The following is a 4987-nucleotide window of genomic DNA, read 5'->3' as shown; positions in this document are numbered from 1 at the left end:
GGGCCACACTTAGTTTGACAAGGGTCAGAACAGCGAGAACCCAGGGGAGAGAGCAGACCGGCTCTGAAAGAGCAGTTAGGGCGGGCTTCCTGGAGGAGGCATCTTCTGAACTGGGACTCAGAGATGACGAGGCTGCTCCACATCGACTGGGGGCCTTCCCTGCTGATCGCGCCTGCCTGCCCCCCTCCCCTTTCCTCTGGAAGCGCCCCCCACTCCTGTGGCCCCTGGCTTCACGGTCCCCATCTTCCATCCTCGCCTCACTGTGCCTCTGGGACAAGTCCACGTACGTCCCTTGAGCCTCCGTTTTCTGATCAAAACAACGACGACAAACATAAGGAAATCACCAAACTTCTCTATCACAGCTTCTCTGGGCACATGCCTGAAAGGCCCTCAATTCCAATGAAAGCATTTCACTCGGTCCAGTCTTTTTCTAGAAGGTTCCACATCACCTCCACCTAAGAACAGAAGGGGACTGTGGAACTAACCTAGTCCTACATCCCCCCTTGGGAGGCATAATCCCTAATAAGTCCCCTTCAGGCGTCACCTGGTCTCAGCCTGAACACCCACCTGCACACACAGGTGAGCACACAACGCTGCATGGATGCCAGGGTGCCCAGCCAAGTGCCCACCTCCCCATCGGCCCTCAGATCCCACGGGCCCTCTTTGCCTCCTGCAGAGTTCGCTCCCTGTGCCTCCATCCCCTGCCTGGAACTGGGGACACGGTGGCCTGGAGACCAGTAGGCCCCAGAGCCTGGGGCGGGGGGGTGAGCTCTGCTTCCTCGCTGTGTGGTCTTTGGGAAGTCAATTAACTTCTCTGAGCCTCAGTTCCTTTTTGTAAAGGTGGGAAGGGGATGAGGGAAGAGTTAGAGTTTGTACAACTATCAACTGCTCTGCAGATGCTATTTATTATAATGAAACCATTTGAGAGCAATTACAGAGCAACCATCAAGGATTATAGAACAATAAGGGGAAATTGCACACATATGTGCTCGGGAGGCCCCCCCAGGAAGAGCATGTTGAGCGAGGCCTCTGTGGCTGCCTTTGGGGTGGTATCTCTATGCCCCGCATCCCCTGCACAAGATAAAACGCCTCTAATCCTCACAGCCAGCCTGGGCGCGGGATCAGCTCCACGTGACCTCAAGGGCCTGTTGGCTCAGAGGCGTGATGGTCCAGCCTGTAGAGAATAGGCCTGCCCTCGCATCCAGGTCTCTGGCCCTGAGATGCAGGTGCTTTCCACTCTGCAGCTGCAGTAGGAGGGTTTTCAAGCCAGAGAGGTTTGTCAAGATGCAGGTCACCTGCGTGGATGCGGAGACGTCACATGTGCTGTGGGGGGAGGCATCGATTCCTTCGCACCTGCTGCTGGACGCCTACCTCCTGCCGAGTAAAGGAAGGGGGAGGGGGGGTCCCTGAAGGGACACGAGTGGGTTCCTAAGGACTTTTGTGGCCGAGACCAAGGTTGTGCCCTCGCATCCACCTTAGCTCTAAGCAGGGCCCCGGCCCCAGGCTGGTGGGGACCAGCCCCAGCCCGTTACCAGGAGCCTCTTCGACATGGGTAGAGCCTCTGTTTTTCATCAAGACCAGTTAAGCGGATCCCAGGGCCTCAGCTGAGGGGGGCAGGAAGGCCCAGAGGGCGGGGGGAAAGGATGAGGGGGCCTCTCTGGGTCACTCGAGGTGCCCAGGGGACAAAGGGAGCAGAGACAGAGCCTGGAGGGGCAGGCCAGGTCGGCGGAACCAGGGCCGGGCTCAGAGCCAGGGCCACCAGGCCTGCGTGTGGGAGGGGCCGGCGGATGGAGGCCAGCACCACCGGGAGGGCACGGGAGCAGCCGGGTTAATAGGATGAGGGGGCAGATGGATGGGCAGCCAGGGCTGCTCTGGGCACCAGCCTCCCGCTCCTCAGCCTCCAATCAGGCCGGTGGGCTGGGGGCAGGGACGCCGCTGGCCTCAGGCGGGGGTGAGGCTGTGGGAATGAATCACTGGCCAGTGCCAGGAGCCTGCAGGCCTCAGCACCCGCTCCCCGAGGACCAGCTAATTCACTTGGAGCGAGGCCGGCCGCTAATGACGAGAGCAGCCTGCCTGGGCCCTGGCGAGCCCCACACGCCCCTGACCACGGAGCGAGGGCCCAGGCAGGGCTGGGGGCTGGGATGGGAGGAGGACAGAAGAGCCCACCCCTGCCGCAGGCTTGGCCAGGGCGCCCCACCCACCTTCAGAAGGGGCAGCAATGCCCTTGAGGGAGGGGAGACCCCCAGCCTGGGCCACCCTGAGTCTGGGGGTGGAGAGGGGGCACGGACGCCCCTTCCTGAGCTGCAATGAGCCTAATTATGGTGGACAACTGGGGGGGAGGGGGGAGAAGGGGATGAGGAGGCCGGGCCCAGCCCCTGCCTCCTGGAGAAAGAGGAGGAAGGACCTGCTTGATTGCTCAGCCCCACCAGGAACAGATGCTCAAGTCCCCAGAGAAACTAACTAACTGCTTGGAAAAGCATCTTGCCAGGCTCCCCGGGACCCGTGCTGTTTGCTGATGGCACAGGTGCAGCATCCTGGGGCTGCCCCCATCCTGTTCATGTCCCAGGTTGAGTGAGCACCTACGGGGTAGCTCTCTGCTGGGGTCCAAACCCGGCCCCAAAGGCCCGGCCAGGAAAGCAGTCAGCAGGCAGTAATCGCCACAGTGATACCAGCCAACTTCCGCACACGGGGCACCAGCCCCAGACCAGGGCTCTGCGGCCTTGCTGGTCCTCGTGTCCACCTGCAGGGCAGAGACTATTAAGGATGCCCATTGTACAGATGAAAAAGCGGAGGCTCAGAAGGGTAGAGCACTCACCCAAGGTCCTGAACTTGTAAGCAGCGGAGGCAGGTCTTGAATGACCCCTGTGTGTAATCTCTGCTCCCACAGCTCCAGGAGACTGGGTTTCAGGGTGGAAGGCGAGGGAGAGCTCAGGCTTCGGTCCTCATGGAATCGAAGGCCCCTCCAGTGGCTCCAGGGGCAGGAAGAGCTGGGCACTGGCTTTAGGGCAGGATGGTAGGGCTTGTCTTTGATGGGATCCTTGTTCCCATTTCAGTGTTCTGCCCCCACCCCCTGCCAGGGGACATCACTTGACAAACTCTCAGAGACACAGCGGGGAGAGGGAAAGGGGCTGCAGGCCTGTGAGAAGTGTGGGCTGCCCGGGCCCTGGGGGCTGCTGAGTCCTCCTGGATGGGCAGGGGGTGACGGGCTGACTCTCCCTCCTTGCGGTGGCTGCCATCCCCAGCCGCGGGCAGGTCCTCTCCCTGCCCGGTGGCCCCCCAGGCTCATCTCGGGAGGAGACAAATGTGAGCCATCAGGGCCCGGGGGTCTGTGGCTGGGCGTCCCCTGGGCACAGCGGCCTCCTTCCGGGTGGGGGAACAAAGCGGACCTGGCTCCGGGCAGTGGGTGGTACTGGCCCTCCCTCGTGGGCAGGACCTGGAGGGAAGGAGCCTCGGGCGCCCTCTGCCGGCCTGGGGGCTCTGGGAGGCAGGAGGTGGCAGCTGTGGGCCCATATCAGCCAACCCACCTCCTGCCCTAAGGCCCAGCGGCCTGTGCACAGGTGGGTACCTGTGTGTGCAAATGTGTGCAGGTGTCTGTGAGGGTGTGCCGTATGTGAGTGCATCTTGTGTGCACGTCTCTACAGATGTGTCTATGGTTGCATGTGTGTATGTGTGCATGCGTGTGCATCAGTGTCTGCCTATGTGTTTGAGTGCCTGAGTGTGCCTGTGTCTCTGTGTCTGTGTGGGTGCCTGTCTGTGGGTGGGTGCATGTCTGTGCACACACTTGTCCCCCTGGGCTCAGGTTGGGGGGTGAACGGGGCCTGGCTTGCCTTGAAGCAGCTGCTTGTTCTGGAAGCACCCTGGCCAGGTGGTCCCTTCAGTGGGCAGTTCATGTGGGCATCAGTACGAGGCCGGGAGAGGCAGAGCTGGCCACTCGGTGCCTAAAGTGGAGACAGGGAGGAAGACACCAGGCCTTCTGTCCCTAAGGAGATTTCCATGTAAGCAATTATAATCTAGGATGATAATTAAGATGATAAGGGCACTGGAGGTGCCTGCAAAATGCACAGGGAGCCTAGGAGGGCCTAACTTGGCCTGGAGCAATCTCAGAAGGCTCCATGGAGGAGGCAAGCCTGAGCTGAGGCTTGAGGGTAGGTAAAGCCTGAGAACTAAACAGGTGGGCAAGAGGGGTGAGGACATGAGGGTCTAGGGGACAGGCCACAAAGAGTGGAGCATCAGAGAGGGGGGTGGGGGAGTTCCCTCGTGGCTCAGAGGGTTAAGGACCCAGTATTGTCACTGCCGTGACTCAGATCACAGCTGTGGCACAGGTTTCAATCCCTGACCCTGGAATTTCCACGTGCTGGGAGCACGGCCAAAAATAAGAGAGCGAGGAAGGCAGGGGCATGCAGGCAAGTGAAAGCTCTCCAGGAGCTCCCGTCATGGCTCAGGGTGACAAAACCAGTTGGTACCCAGCCTCACTCAGTGGGTCAGGGATCCGGCGTTGCCGTGAGCTGTGGTGTTGGTTGCAGACATGGCTCGGATCTGGCATTGCTGTGGCTGTGGCATAGGCCGGCAGCGGCAGCTCCAATTCAACCCCTAGCCTGAGAACCTCCATACGCTGTGGGTGCGGCCCTTCAAAAAAAAGGACCAAAAAAAAGCTCTCCTGAGAGTCCAGGGGGAAAGCAAAGCCTGAGAGGTGGGCTAGGCACCTGCTCCAATCCCTCCTAGTGATGGAGGCCCACTGAAGTCTAGGCAGGGCTGCCACTACCCACTGTGAGGGTGAACAGGGGCGCCCTCCGCCTCCACCAGCCTTGAGAAGGAGGGCCCAAGGCTTTTCCTTCCAGGGCTGTGTGGGCCCCGAGTCAGGCTCCCCTGCCTGCCATGCAGAAGCATCTCAGGACAAGGCGCAAACACTCAGTCTTGGGCCCTGGAGCCTGACGGAGGCCTGGGTGCCGCAGGGGTCAACTTTCTCCCCCTCCAAGGCCCAGCGATG

The 4987-nt window shown here is 60.8% G+C and overlaps 1 long non-coding RNA gene across 2 annotated transcripts; it reads right to left on the bottom strand.

Moving 5' to 3' along the window:
* Positions 1 to 886: 886 nt before the first annotated feature.
* On the bottom strand, positions 887 to 3388 carry LOC106508574 (uncharacterized). 2 transcript variants are annotated; one of them, XR_002339049.2, is made up of 2 exons: positions 2816 to 3388; positions 887 to 2740 (listed from the first exon to the last, which is right to left on the bottom strand). It is a non-coding gene; the product is annotated as an uncharacterized LOC106508574 (long non-coding RNA). The 2 variants fall into 2 exon arrangements; XR_014830242.1 differs by having other exon boundaries at positions 887 to 1406.
* Positions 3389 to 4987: the final 1599 nt, after the last annotated feature.

This window comes from Sus scrofa, chromosome 15, assembly GCF_054392235.1.
Source record: "Sus scrofa isolate SSC_HxYL_T2T_F1_AM1 chromosome 15, Sscrofa_HxYL_maternal_Yorkshire_Landrace_v2.0, whole genome shotgun sequence".
Lineage (NCBI taxonomy): Eukaryota > Metazoa > Chordata > Mammalia > Artiodactyla > Suidae > Sus > Sus scrofa.
The sequence above is the reverse complement of the archived record's forward strand: the minus strand, read 5'-3'. Positions and strand labels throughout refer to the sequence as shown.